We start from the raw sequence: 15,782 nt of genomic DNA on the forward strand, positions 1-15,782 counted from the left end.
GTGGAAGTTTTATTTAAATAAAATAAAAGTATTGGTTATTAAAATTTTATAGCACAAAAGATAAGCGTGCATTGGTCTTAAATCATAAATTTTAAATAATTGTCATCAATAAGTTGTTATGAACAATTCATTCCCAAATTTTTTATCTACAGATTAATTTTGTTTCCAATAGATGACTGCATCTCTCTTCAAGTGCTCTATCAAACATCATCTGTTTTCATTTTATTCTTAGTTAAATAAACAGAATATTTCAGTTCAGTTCAGTCACTCGGTCGTGTCCAACTCTTTACGATCCCACGGAATGAAGCATGCCAGATTTCCCTGTCCATCACCAGCTCCCAGAGCTTGCTCAAACTCATGTCCATCGAGTCAGTGATGCCATCCAACCATCTCATCCTCTGTTGTCCCCTTCTCCTCTTGCCTTCAATCTTTCCCAGCATCAGGTCTCTTCCACTGAGTCAGTTCTTTGCATCAGGTGGCCAAAGTACTAGAGCTTCAGCTTCAGCATCAGCCCTTGCAATGAATATTCAGGACTGATTTCCTTTAGGATGGACTGGTATTTTATTTTTATGTTATTTTAATGCTTACTTTCCATTTATAGTTATTATAAAATATTGACTAAATTCTCCCTATTGTACATCCTTGAACATATCTTACATCAAATAGCTTTAATCTTACCCTGTCTCACTCCTATATAGCCCCTCTCTCTCCTCCCCACTGGTAAACACTGGTCTGTTCTCTATATCTACAAGTCTGCTTCTTTGTTATAATCACTAGTGTGTTGTGTTTTAAGATTCCACGTATTAATTATATCATATAGTATTCATCTTTTTCTCACATTTCACTTAGTATAATCCCCTTGAAGTCCATCCATGTTGTTGCAAATGGAAAAATTACATTCTTTTTCAGCCTGAGTAGTATTTCACTGTGTATTTATATCACATCTTCTTTATTCATTCATCTGTTGATGGACATTTAAGTGGCTTCCATTATTTTTGAAATTATGAATGATGCTGCTATAAACACTAAAGTGTATGTAACTTTTTGAATTAGAGTCCCCCCCCGCCCCTCAGATATATACCCAGGAATGAAATTGTTGGGTCATATGGTAGTTCTATGTTTATTTTTTTTTTGAGAAACCTCCATACTGGTTTCCACAGTGATTGCACCACTTTATACTTTTACAGATAGTTTACCAGCATTCTCTTTTCTTCACATACTTGCCAATATCTGTCATTTATGTTCTTTTTAATGATAGCATTTCTGACAGATAGGAGATAATATCACATTGTGGTTTTGATTTGCAGTTCCCTGATGATTAGCAATGTTGAGCATCCTCTCATGTGCCTGTTGGCCATCTGCATGTTCTCTTTGGAAACTAATAGTTCTACTAATTTTTTAATTGGGTTGTTCACTTTTTTGATGTTTGAGTGGTATGAGCTATTTATCTATATTGGATGTGTGTGTGTGTGCATGCTAAATCACTTCAGTCATGTCTCACTCTGTGATGCTGTGGAGTGTGGCCCCCCAGGCTTCTCTGTCCATGGGATTCTCCAGGCAAGAATACTGGAGTGGGTTGCCATTTGCTCCTACATGGGATCTCCCTGACCCAGGGATCCAACCTCAGCCTTTTACATCTCCTGCATTAGTGGGGGCTTCTTTACCTCTAGCACCTCCTGGGAAGCCCATATATGTTGAATGTTAATCCTTTGTTGATCACATTATTTGCAAATCTCTTCTCCTATTCACTAGATTGTCTTTGGTTTTGTTGGTGGTTTCCTCTGCTGTGTAAAAGCTTTTAAGTTTAATTAGCTCCTATTTGTTTATTTTTACTTTTTTTAATTATTTTATGATTCTTTTTTTAAAATTTTATTTTATTTTTAAACTTTACAATATTGTATTAGTTTTGTCAAATATCGAAATGAATCTGCCACAGGTATACCTGTGTTCCCCATCCTGAACCCTCCTCCCTCCTCCCTCCCCATACCCTCCCTCTGGGTCATCCCAGTGTACCAGCCCAAAGCATCCAGTATCGTGCATCGAACCTGGACTGGAGACTCATTTCATACATGATATTATACATGTTTCAATGCCATTCTCCCAAATCTCCCCACCCTCTCCCTTTCCCACAGATTCCATAAGACTGATCTGGGCATACACACTGAGGAAACCAGAAGGGAAAGAGACACGTGTACCCCAATGTTCATCGCAGCACTGTTTATGATAGCCATGACATGGAAGCAACCTAGATGTCCATCAGCAGATGAATGGATAAGCAAGCTGTGGTACATATACACAATGGAGTATTTTTACTTTTATTTCCTTTCCCTTAGGAGGCTAGTCCAAAAAAATTATTGCTTCAATTTATGTCAAAGAGGGTCCTGCCTATCCTTTCTTGAGATGCCAGTCCAGGTTCGATGCACGATACTGGATGCTTGGGGCTGGTGCACTGGGACGACCCAGAGGGATGGAATGGGGAGGGAGGAGGGAGGAGGGTTCAGGATGGGGAACACATGTATACCTGTGGCGGATTCATTTTGATATTTGGCAAATCTAATACAGTTATGTAAAGTTTAAAAATAAAATAAAATTAAAAAAAAAAAAAAAAAAAAAGAGGGTCCTGCCTATCCTTTCTGCTAGGAGTTTTATAGTATCCTAACTTCCATTTATGTCTTTAATCCATTTTGAGTTTATTTTTTATGTATTGTTTAAGAATGTTCTGATCATTCTTTTACATGTCTCTCTTTGGTTTTTCCCACCACCACTATCTGTTGAAGAGACAACTATCTGCCGAGCAACCATATGAAAAAGACTGAACCTATGAGAAAGATGTTCTACAACTGTAAGACATAAAGAAGGAGCCCCAGTGAAACAGGTAGGAGGCACGTGTGTGATATAATCAAATCCTATATTCTGCAGTGGGCAAAACACAAGCCAGAGGATAATTATATTGCAGAGGTTCTTCCACTAATATCTTTAATGAATTTGCTCACATTCTTTTCTTCACCAAATTTTTATTATGTTATATGGTTATGGTAGATATGTTGAGAAGAGAAAAGAAAATCAATGTATTACTTTGTATATATGTGTATCTGAATACACAGATGTAGTTCAAGAGAGAAAGAGAGAGAGAGGAAGGTAGTCAGAGGAGGAAGTGGGGAGAGAGAGAGAGATGTTCAAAGTATATAAAATCAATAAAGGTTGAATTAACCCAGAACATCTTGAAGTGAAAAACAGTGTTTGTGTAACATAAAGCAGACTACATTATCAATATTATCACATTATTGAGATAAATATATTCAACAACTTTCTGCCTAGACTTGAAGAAAAAACAGAATCCTTGTATGTCTTTCCACAGACATGTAACATATTTTGTATCTTGCAAGTCTTTGTGCCTGAGTTCAACAGAGAATTTAAGTAGTAGAAGCTAACTTTATTTTTGAAAGTTAGAACAAGAATACATTATTTTACAAAAGGTGGTTTAATAATTTCTTAATATTTTCTTAATGATTATTTATCTTCTCTGGTGAATATATGACTATTCAAGGATTCTACTAAATATGTTTCATTGGTTTAGACTGATCAAACAATACATTTCAAATATTATATTAATATATTTATTTCATAATATACACCTGCAAATGAAATTTAATAAAAAGACAAAAAAAAGTAATGCTGTTTTTAGAATTCCAACAGTAAGTATTATTAAGTCATAAATACTAATTGAAATTTTACCCAGAAAAATAGTGTTTATTCTTCAGAAATAATATGCAGAAATTATTTGTCAAATGTATCATATTGGGTCAAAAGTTGAAATAGGATTGCATGTTATTATTTAAAAAATAGATTTAAAAATCTATTTTTTGATTTTTGATTAAAAAAAATCTAAATTTTTGATTTAAAAAATCAAACAATTTTTATTCTTCTAAAATCTTATTTGGGGATATGTATATTATGATTCTAATTTTTAAAGTCTAAAATAATATATGCCAGCTTGTATGTTTGATTGACCTTATATGAAACAAAATAATGATGATTACTATAAAATTAAAGAAATAGTTATAATACTAATAATAGCATGATGATGATAATAATGTATTTTGCTAGTTATAAGTAGGTAAAGAGCACAAACAGAAATAAGCATCCACATGTGTCTACTGATAAATCAAGGCTATCTAATCTGATTAATCTGATGAGAGGTCTCTTTAAAAAAATTAGAGATACCAAGGTTTATTGGAGAAGGAAATGGCAACCCACTCCAGTATTCTTGCCTGGAGAATCCCAGGGACGGCAGAGCCTGGTGGGCTGCCATCTATGGGGTCACGCAGAGTCGGACACGACTGAAGCAACTTTGCAGCAGTAGCAGCAGTAAGGTAACATTTCATGCAAAGATGGGCACAATAAAGGACAGAAACATTATGGACCTAACAGAAGCAAAAGATTAAGAAGAGGTGGCAAGAATACACAGAAGAATTATACAAAAAAAAAAAAAAAAATCTTAATGACCCAGATAACCACGATGGTGTAATTACTCATCGTAGAGTCTGAAGTCAAGTGGGCCTTAGGAAGCATCACTATGCACAAAGCTAATGGAGGTGATGGAATTCCAGCTGAGCTATTTCAAGTCCTAGAAGATGATGCTGTTGAAGTGCTGCACTCAATATGCCAGCAAATTTGGAAACCTTTCCAGTCACATGACTGGAAAAGATTGATTTTCCTTCCAATTCCAAAGAAAAGTAATGTCAAGGAATTTCCAAACTACCACACAATTTCACTCATCTGACATGCTAGCAAACAAAATTCCCCAAGTGAGGGTTTAACAGTATGTGAACTGAGAACTTCCAGATGTTGAAACTGGATTTAGAAAAGGCAGAGAAACCAGAAATCAAATTGCCAACATCTGCTGGATCACAGAAAAAGCAAGAGAGTTGCAGAAAAACATCTATTTCTGCTTTATTGACTACGCCAAAGCCTTTGACTGTGTTCATCACAACCAACTGTGGAAAATTCTTAGAGAGATGGGAATACCAGACCACCTCACCTCTCTCCTGAGAAATCTGTATGCAGATCAATAAGCAATAGTTAGAACCAGACATGGAACAATGGACTAGTTTCAAATTAGGAAAAGAGTAAGTCAAGGCTATATATGCTCACCCTGCTTATTTAACTTATATGCAGAGTACATCATGTGAAATGCCAGGCTGGATGAAGCACAAACTGGAATCAAGATTGCCAGGAGAAATATCAATAACCACAGATATACAGATGACACCACCCTAATGGCAGGAAGCAAAGAGGAACTGAAGAGCCTCTTGATGAAAATGAAAGAGGAGAGTGAAAAAGCTGGCTGAAAACTAAGCATTCAAAAAGCTAAGATCATGGCATCCAGTCCCATCACTTCATGGCAAATAGATGGGGAAACAGTGGAACCAGTGACAGATTTTAGTTTTGGGGGGCTCCAAAAGCACTGCAGATGGTGACTGCAGCCATGAAATTAAAAGATGCTTGCTCCTTAGAAAAGAAAAAAACTATGACTAACCTAGACAGCATATTAAAAAGCAGAGACATTACATTGCTGACAAAGGTCTGTGTAGTCAAAGCTTTGATTTTTCCAGTAGTCATGTATAAATGTGAAAGTTGGGCCATAAAGAAAGCTGAGTGCCAAAGAATTTATGCTTTCAAACTGTGGTGTTGAAGAAGATTCTTGAGAATCTCTTGTACTGCAAGAAGATCAAACCAGTAGATCCTAAAAGAAATCAGTCCTGAATATTCACTGGAAGGACTGATGCTGAAGCTGAAGCTCCAATACTTTGCCAACCTAATGCAAAGAACTGACTTATTGGAAAAAACCCTGATGCTCGGAAAGATTGAAGGCAGAAGTAGAAGGGGAGGACAGAGGATGAGATGGTTGGAGAACATCACCGACTTGAGGGACATGAGTTTGAGCAAGCTCCAGGAGTTGGTGATGGACAGGGATGCCTGGTGTGCTGCAGTCTATGGGGGTCACAAAGAGTCAGACACAACTGAGGGACTGAACTTAATGAAGTGAATCTAATTAGATCAAGAAAGTCAGATATAATCTTCATGCTTGTTAGAACTGTAGTCTTTAGATATTCTGAAGTTCAAATGATTAGGAGAGCAGTGAGGGGAACTTGGAAGAATACAATATTCTAAACAGAAATATTTGAACCAAATTGATTTAGCTAAGTTTAAAAATAAAATAAAATTAAAAAAAAAAGAAAATGTTATCTTCTCTAAATAAATAGCTTTAAGTCTATAATGTTAAAAAATAAATAAATAAATAAATAATAATTTTCAAACTGTTAAGTCTATTCTTTTTTAAAGTTGAGATAGGACAACAATTCTCTATCATTTATTATTTTCATTTTGGTTACAATTATTTGGGAATGTATAACTGAAAACATAAAGACTAGAAAGCCTTGCTGAGACTGAAAGAACTATTATACAAAGAAACACGATTGGTATATTATTAAGCACTAAAAATAGCTATCTATCTAAGAAAAATTGTGGAGAAAATTTAAACGCCTATTACTAAATAAAAGAAGCCATCTTTCACAGGTGAATACTGTGTAATTCCAAATTATGATATTCTGGAAATGGCAGTAAAAAATAATTGATTGTCAAGAATTGGGAGGGGAGAAGTGAATAGGTAGGGTACAGAGAATTTTTAGGGCAGCAAAAAAACTCTACAGGATATTGTAGGATACTAAAATGGTGACGTGTCATTATACATTTGTTCAAACCTACAAAATGTGTAATGACATTTGTCCACCAAGAGTGAACTGTAATGTAAACTGTGGATTTGGGGTGACAATATATCAATCAGTGTAGGATCATGGAGCACAACAAATGTGCCATTGTGGGGCTAAGCTTATGTGGGGTCAAACTTATATGAGAAATCTTTGTGCCTTCTGCTGTGGACCCAAAATTGCTTTAAAGCATAAAGTCTATTTTTTAAAAAAGCATGGCAATATTAGGGAGTGGAGTAAGACACTGATGGGCTGCTACTCTGAAAGGCTGATTGTGAAAAAGAACTAAATTATGAAAGCAATAACCTACTAAAGAGAAAGGAGAAAACCATCAGCATGGGTGATTTTCCCTTTTTTAGTCTTGTATACTATATTGTATATATATTATATATGTATATATATATATTAGACATTTGCAGTTAGAAAGTACTAGATGAAAAACATTTAGAAATATATACATTAAAACTTAGTTTTATGTCTAATTGTTGTATTAAAATATTTTTTTATTTTACTATAATATAATTTTCTATAACTAGCAAGAAAAAATTTCTAAAACTGTCAAAGACAAGTAATGGGCTGAGTGAAGAAGACAGAGTTATATTTCCAGTTCCATTATTTATTATGTGTTATAGCATTGGCTATATCACTCAATGCTTCTTAGCAAATTTTTAAATATTTTTTCACAATATTTGCATAATCAACATATACTATGTATTTTACCCTAGTATGAGGATCATAAAACAGCACTAAAATATTGCTATATGCTGCTGCTGCTGCTGCTGCTGCTGCTGCTAAGTTGCTTCAGTTGTGTCCAACTCTGTGCGACCCCATAGATGGCAGCCCACTAGGCTCCTCTGTCCCTGGGATTCTCCAGGCAAGAATACTGGTGCGGGCTGCCATTTCCTTCTCCAATGCCTGAAAGTGAAAAGTGAAAGTGAAGTCGTTCAGTCGTGCCCTACTCTTAGTGACCCCATGGACTACAGCCTGCCAGGCTCCTCCGTCCATGGGATTTTCCATGCAAGAGTACTCGAGTGGGTTGCCATTGCCTTCTCCATATAGCTATATATATACATGTATATGCATATATACAAAGAGTCATAATACAAAGGTTTTGAAAGTATCTTCACTGCTCTGGTCGCTTAACTACATTAATTATATGTGGACATTTACTAAAATCTACTTTCTCCACATAGAACTGGATTGGTGTGCATTTAGAAATGCATCCAGGGTGAGCTTCTCAAATTTCACAAAAAATGTCAATAATATAGCCTATTTGGTAAAAGATCAAATTTTATAATTAATTTTAATCAGAAACAAAATGTATCCATTCCAGATTTATACTCTGAAATGCATTCATTCATTAATGAATATTTATTATGTCTATTATATGCAAAATAACATGTTAATCTGTGGGGATACATCAGAATACAGTGGTAACATCTCTTCTTAATAACCATATTCAAGATTGTGTGTTCTTATAAACCTGTTTTTTTTTTTTTTTATTTTTTTCCCCTCAGTATAGCTTGTATTTCTTTACTTATTTGTGAAGCTCAGCATCTTTTGGTGCTTTATCATTTTTGTATATCTTCTTCTGTATAATTAAAATTAATAATCTCCAAATTTTTGTAAACTCATTTATCTGTCTTTTCTTTTAAGAGTCTTTTCTTGTTTGAGATGATATACCTTTATTTTATAAACTCAGGTTTGTTTGCTATTTATTTACTCACTTACTGATTATGAATTAGTTTGGAATGATGAATATTTACAAGATTTATTCACTAGTTACTTGATTTGAGTTAATATAATAAAAATGGAAGTTCTGATGGAGAAAGGAAAAATTCTGAAAGAAGAAAGGAAAAGAATTGAAAAAGACAAGTTTGTTTTATGTTCTCTGCTCTTTCCTTTGCTACCTTGTAAATAAAACCAGTTTGGAAAAGTATTGTCATGAAGTAAGATTTGAGAGATGCATTCATGAGAATTTCCCTTTAAACTAAGGGCTGATTCTGGAAACAGGGGATGGAAGCATATTCTTTTACAAACTTTTAAAAACTGAGCTGAGATGCAAAACTAGGACCATCTAGATCTGTAGTGAATTGTCTCAATAGTATGCAAGGCTATTTCCTTCAATTATATCATGGTTTTGCTCTTTGTTGTTGTTCAGTTGCTAAATTGTGTTAACTCTTTGTGACCCCATGGCCAGCAGAGAAGCCAGGCTTCCCTGTCCTTCACCATCTTTCAGAGTTTGCACAAATTCATGTCCCTTGAGTTGGTGATGCCATCCAACCATCTCATCTCTGTCGCCCCCTTCTCCTTCTGCTCTCAGTCTTTTTGAGCACCATGGTCTTTTCTGATGAATTGGCTCTTCACATCAGGTGACCAAAGTATTGGAGCTTTAGTATTGGTCCTTTCAATTAAAAATCAGGGTTGATTTCCTTTACGATTGGTTGGATCTCCTTGCTGTCCAAGGGACTCTCAAGAGTTCTCCAGCACTACAGTTCAAAAGCATCAATTCTTTGGCACTCAGCCTTCTATATGATCCAATTTTCACATCCGTATAAGACTTCCCTGGTGGCTCAGAGGATAAAGCATCTGCCTGCAATGGGGGAGTCGGGATTCGATCCCTGGATCATGAAGATCCCCTGGAGAAGGAAATGGAAACCCACTCCAGTATTCTTGCCTGGAGAATTCCATGGATGGAGGAACCTGGTAGATTATAGTCCACAGGGTCGGAAAGATTTGGACAGGATTGAGTGACTTCACTTTCACATCCATACATGACAGCTGGAAAAACCATGGCTTTGACTATAAAATCTTTGTTGGCAAAGTGCTGTCTTTGCTTTTTAATACACTGTCTAGACTTGTCATAGCTTTGTTCATAGTGAAAGAAAGTTAAAGTGAAGTTGCTTAGTTGTTCCTGACTCTTTGTGACCCCATGGACTGTAGCCTACCAGGCTCCTCCATCCATGGGATTCTCAAGGGAAGAATACTGGAGTGGGTTGCCATTTCCTTCTCCAGGGGATCTTCCCAACCCAGGGATCAAACCCCGATCTCCCGCATTGCAGGCACATGCTTTATCCTCTGAACCACCAGGGAAATCTGTAGTAATGTATCCAAAAAAAGGTGTAAGTTAGTCGCTTGGTCATGTCTGACTCTTTATAACCCCATCAACTATACCAACCCACCAGGATCCTCTATCCATGGAATTCTCTGGGCAGGAATAGTGGAGTGAGTTGCCACTTCCTTCTCCAGGTGATCTTCCCGACCCGGGGATTGAACCCAGGTCTCCTGTATTACAGGCAGATAATTTACCTTTTGAGCTACCAGGAAGCCAAAGGCCCACTCTAAATTTTTGGAAATGTCAAGTATTGGAGAAATGGTAATGAAAACCATTACATTATACTTTTGGTGACTTAAATACATTTGTTTTAGGTCTAGATATTTTATTTGTTAGGTAGTGAAAATTATCTTTACCGAAGGTAGTTCTGGCTTTTGCCCTTATGATCTTTAGACCATTGCCCATCCTTCCTGATCGGAGTGCCTTTGTTTGCCTGGGAGATTAGGCCAAAAGATAGCCTAACAATGTGTTTCATGACTGGGGCATTTGACTACGTGGTATCTGTTTTGCCCCCAGAGGGACAGAAAAATATTAGATTTAACTCTATTTCCAAAGCAGCTGAAGACTAAGGTTAAGTCACAGTGTAGTGTGTGATTGAGTGAAAACTCTGGATACCAGACTAGAAAGGTTCCCTGGTTATCAGTACTTCATGTGCCAATGCACAATGCATCATATACTGATAATATACATATACAATGTATATGTATACATATACAATGCACAATGCATCATATACTGATGCTGGGAGAGTACCAGGTCTGTAACTCTGTGAATTGAGTATATCAGGACCTCCATGTTTGGTACTTTTCCTGGACTCTGCCCTAGGCACTTTGAATTAAATTTGCATCCTTTACTGTTAATAAACTGTAACCACAAGTGTAATAGTTTTAAGTTCTATGAGTCCTTCTAACAAATTATTAAACCCAAAGGTAGGTCTGTAAACCCTGCCCCCGAAACTTGCAGTTGGTGTCAGAAATGAGAGAAGTTTTGTCTGGAATGTTTACTATAAACTTTGCAGTTTCCCCAAAACATTGTAGTTGGCCATAATTTACAAATGTTTATGTAAGTCTCTGTAATATGTGGAAGAGGCGAGTGAAAAAGTTGGCTTAAAGCTCAACATTCAGAAAACTAAGATCATGGCATCTGGTCCCATCACTTCATGGCAAATAGATGGGAAACAGTGGAAACGGTGGCTGACTTTATTTTTGGGGGCTCCAAAATCACTGCAGATGGTGATTGCAGCCATGAAATTAAAAGATGCTTATTCCTTGGAAGGAAAGTTATGACAAACCTAGACAGCATATTGAAAAGCAGAGACATTACTTTGTCAACAAAGGTCCATCTAGTCAAGGCTATGGTTTTTCCAGTGGTCATGTATGGATGTGAGAGTTGGACTATAAAGAAAGCTAAGCACCGAAGAACTGATGCTTTTGAACTGTGGTGTTGGAGAAGACTCTTGAGAGTCCCTTGGACTGCAAGGAGATCCAACCAGTCCATCCTAAAGGGGATCAGTCCTGGGTGTTCATTGGTAGGACTGATGTTGAAGCTGAAACTCCAATACTTTGGCCACCTCATGCGAAGAGCTGACTCATTTGAAAGGAGCCTAATGCTGGGAAAAATTGAGGGCAGGAGGAGAAGGGGACGACAGGATAAGATGGTTGGATGGCATCACTGACTCAATGGACATGAGTTTGGGTAAACTCCGGGAGTTGGTGATGGACAGGGAGGCCTGGTGTGCTGTAGTCCATGGCATTGCAAAGAGTCGGACATGACTGAGTGACTGAAATGACTGACTGTAATAAGTTTTATTGAAAAACAATGCTTGAAAGTTAAATGAAACAGTCCAGTTCAAAATTTTATCAAAGGTGTGGCCCATCTCTAACTATGTAGCCAGGGCTGAGTCAGAAGACCAAAAGTGAAATTGTGAAAAAAAAAAAAAAAAATAGCAACTGTATTTTCCAAATTGTAGCTGGCAGGAAAACTAAGAAATTCACATCTGTTCCTGGGAATTAATATTCCCTTATCACAAAAGAGAACCACCTCAGATTATTTGTTTTAACTGCCATAAAATAAAATATCAAAGTAAAATAATAGTCTTATGCTATATTTTGAGCCCCTGAGAATATACTCCTCTTGGCTTTGGGTCTCCAAGACACTAAATAACATGTTCACTTATAATAAATAAAAAATAAGGATATACATTTTTGATTAAAATTTAAGTAGCATTACTATGTCAGGGCCTTGCATAATATAAACTTTTACAATTCAAAACATATTGCAGTGGTACTTATTAAATATATCCATTTTTTTCATTGTATAATGCACCAAAAGAAAAGTTTATATTATTTATGTTCCATTATATTCAAAATTTATATTGTATTAAATACATATTTGTTTCATGTTTCAAGAGAAAAAATGCAGATACTTTTATCAATTGTTAGACATTGCTGAGGTTGTGATGGAATTAAACTCACAAAAGAGCTTGATAACTCAAACAATGATATTCTATGGTGAAATGAAGACAACATTGTTTCTTCCCATAAAGATAAATTAAGATAATTCTGAATAAAACAATTCTAAGTTACTACATACTATCAGATAAAATAGGTGGATTTTATAAACATTGCCTCTGCAACTGGGAAACGACTGTGTTGTTAGAATGACTATTGACTATGGCCAAATAAATTACTAACCATTTTCAGATCTCTTACCAGGTCAGCCTCAAAAGAGCTTGAAGTGAAGTGAAGTCACTCAGTCGTGTCCGACGCTTTGCGAGCCCACGGACTGTATAGTCCGTGGAATTCTCCAGGCCAGAATACTGGAGTGGGCAGCCTTTCCCTTCAAATTAAACAATAGCTAGTATCTACAGTCAATGTAATAGTAACCAACAGTGTGTGTGTGAAAGTCATTCAGTTGTGTCCAACTCTTTGCGACTGCCAGCATCCTCTGTCTATAGAATTCTACAGGCCAGAGTTCTTTATTGGATAGTCATTCCCTTCTCCAGAGGATGTTCCCAAACCAGGGATAGTATCCAGGTCTCCTGCATTGCACGCAGGTTCTTTACCATCTGAGCCACCAGGGAAGCCCTATAATAAGCAATAATCCATTTCAAATACTTTTTAGAATGGTATCTTGATTTGTTATGCTGGTGGCATTTTCACATGGGATCAAAACTGAGAGAAAGAGGCCATCATTTAAAAAAAAAAAAAAAAGCTATAGGCAATAAATGCTGGAGAGTATATGGAGAAAAGGGAACCCTCCTGTACTGTTGGTGAGAATGTAAAGTAATATAGCCATTATGGAGCACAGTATGGGGATTCCTTACAAAACTAGGGATAAATCTATCATATGACCCAGAATTAGTTAACTTTGGTACTCTATATGAACAAAGCAACATTTAATAGTTAATAGTCATAATTTCAGGTAAATTATTTAAAGTGTTTTCAATTGCCATTCAAATCTACTTTCTTTCCACATAGTAGTGGCTATTCTTTTTAATTATTAAATTCAGCATTTTAACACTGTAAAAACATGAAATACTAAAAGTGTACTTTCAAAAATATAGGTTAGAATATTAAATCTAAAAATTGCACAGAATTTTACTAGTTTTCACTAGTTTAAAAATGAATAAATACTATACATGTAGTGTATGACTTATAAAATTTAAAATGGAGTAGAAAAAGCAACAAAAAATTTAAATTTATCCACAAACCACTGATTAAAAATAACCATTATCTGAAATATCATTTTTCTCAGTAATCTTATCACTTAATCTTATCTATCTCTATTTCTCTTTCTGTCTCCATTTTAGACCTTCAGTATTTATTGGTTTAATAGTATGTTTTTAATTATAACTCTGTAGTCCATGGAATTCTTTAGGCCAAAATACTGGAGTGGATAGCCTTTCCCTTCTCCAGACGATCTTCCTAATCCAGGGATAGAACACAGGTCTCCCGAATTGCTGGCAAATTATTTACCAGCTGAGCCACCAGGGAAGCCAAAGAATACTGGAGTGGGTAGCTTATCCCTTCTCCAGCAGATCTTCCTGACCCAGGAATCGAACTGGGGTCTCCTGCATTACAGGCAGATTCTTTACCAACTGAGCTATCAGGGAAGCCCAACTATAATATAGATGAGATAAATTAAAACACACTATTTAAAGTGCCTTCTTAACAATTATGGAAATGTACTTCATGTCATCATATATACTTCTTTTTTTTTTCATCATATATACTTCTATGGAATAGCTATTCCAATTGCCTAATGTTCCTCAGTGTAGATCAAATATTGTTCAATGCAGTTTTACAATTCTCTGCTGCATGTATTTTCTGTTGGATCTTTTTAAAAGAAATACACTGAAGATCTCTGCAAGAGTTCCAGCCTATTATACAGAGTGAAGTAAACCAGAAAGAAAAACACCAATACAGTATACTAATGCATATATATGGAATTTAGAAAGATGGTAACAATAACCCTGTATGTGAGACAGCAAAAGAGACACTGATGTATAGAACAGTCTTTTGGACTCTGTGGGAGAGGGAGAGGGTGGGATGATTTGGGAGAATGGCATTGAAATATGTATAACATCATATATGAAACAAATCGCCAGTCCAGGTTCAATGCACGATACTGGATGCTTGGGGCTGGTGCACTGGGATGACCCAGAGGGATGGTATGGGGAGGGATGAGGGAGGAGGGTTCAGGATGGGGAACACATGTATACCTGTGGCAGATTCATTTTGATATATGGCAAAACCAATACAATATTGTAAAGTTAAATAAAATTAAATTAAAAAAAATAAAATAAAGAGTTCCAGTAGAAATACAGGAGGCAAGTTGCAGAGAATGAAATGATCATAGAGCCAATGAATCTCCCTGATTGTGTGATTGCTTAGCAAGGTTGCAAAAATGTAATATTTCAGTTGAATCTCTTTTAAAATAACTATTATCCCTATTTTCTTACTATGTGTCTGAAATTCATACTCAGAAATGTAACTGAGTTTAACTATATTTAGTTAGATCCCTCTTTTGAATATTTTATAGATATAATGTTAAAGACTTAAAGGTTTTTTTATAATTATTTGTAAGTCTCTTTAGTATAATGAGTAAGGTATGTATGTTAAATATTTAAAAAGCATCAGTTTACATAACAAAGATTTATATTCACAAATAGTTATAGACAATGTTAGTTGGTATTTATATACTAGTAGAAAGAAATTTCATAATTTTTTTAATTGTAAAATTATGTAATTGAACTTATTAGCTCATGAAACATGTTTATTGTCAGTACCAGGACCAGGATATTGTTGAAGTACTAAACAATTAATAGGAAATCAACAAATATGCATCATTTATGTTTCCACTAAGTGATTGCATTAAAATTAAGAAGATATAAAAAATAATAACATAGACACTGTCATAATAAGAACACATTGCTACATTTATTTCTGAAGAGTCCTAGATTTTATTTTTATTTTTGCCACAAATATGTTATAGCTTCATTTGTTAGAAGCTATATTCTGGGATTATAAACTGATTGAAATCATAGAGTTAGCATTGCCCATAGGAATGAAATTCAGCTAGGGAAGTTGACTCACTAATTATTTAGCAGAATTGAATGAATCAGTATCCAAAAGGATTACTGGCCAAAAGTCTGCCTGGGGGTCAAAACAGGTGTTGCTTCATCAGAATTCAGTATTGCTGCTATTTCAAGGAGGAATTCAAAAAGACAACCTTGGGAAAGAAAATCCCATCTATGTGACATGAAAAACATGACTCCTAAACTAGATTGTATGCTTTTTCCCTCTTACTCATTTCCTAGACTTCTTTAGTCTCAAATAGATCCCTTACCAGTCCCAAAGCAGCTGGCATAATTCTTCTCTTGAAAATGGCAATGG

General features: G+C 35.7%; 1 non-coding gene across 1 annotated transcript; it reads right to left on the minus strand.

The window, feature by feature from the left end:
* Nucleotides 1–13,926: 13,926 nt before the first annotated feature.
* Nucleotides 13,927–13,999, minus strand: TRNAY-GUA. Its single transcript has one exon. It is a non-coding gene; the product is annotated as a tRNA-Tyr (tRNA).
* Between the last annotated feature and the right edge of the window lie 1,783 nt (nucleotides 14,000–15,782).

Source organism: Bubalus bubalis, chromosome 17, assembly GCF_019923935.1.
Source record: "Bubalus bubalis isolate 160015118507 breed Murrah chromosome 17, NDDB_SH_1, whole genome shotgun sequence".
NCBI lineage: Eukaryota > Metazoa > Chordata > Mammalia > Artiodactyla > Bovidae > Bubalus > Bubalus bubalis.